Here is a 386-nt window from a genome sequence, read left to right on the forward strand (position 1 = left end):
ATTATATATTACATTTCAACCAAACCATTTGTTTGAATATATATGGATGTTCCCCTTTCGTCCATTTTTAGATGACTTAAAAACTGAGAAATGATTTATAATTTTCCAGTATTATTTAAATGTTATCATTGGTTTAAAAAAATTAAATTTATGCAAAACAAAGTTGAAATATTCAAAAACGACTCTGTGCGTGCGAAAAATTTAGATAATGCAAATCCTCAAATACGACTCTGTGCGAGCGAAAAATTTAGATAATTTAAATACGATTTGAGGTTAGGAAAAAATACATTTCCTATCTTCATTGTGAAATCTCATAAGAAGTATTCTCATAAGAAGTATTCTCATAAGAAGTATTTAAAAATTGTCTAAAAACTGTGAAAAACGAA

The sequence above is a fragment of the Glossina fuscipes genome, unplaced genomic scaffold (assembly GCF_014805625.2).
Source record: "Glossina fuscipes isolate IAEA_lab_2018 unplaced genomic scaffold, Yale_Gfus_2 87, whole genome shotgun sequence".
Lineage (NCBI taxonomy): Eukaryota > Metazoa > Arthropoda > Insecta > Diptera > Glossinidae > Glossina > Glossina fuscipes.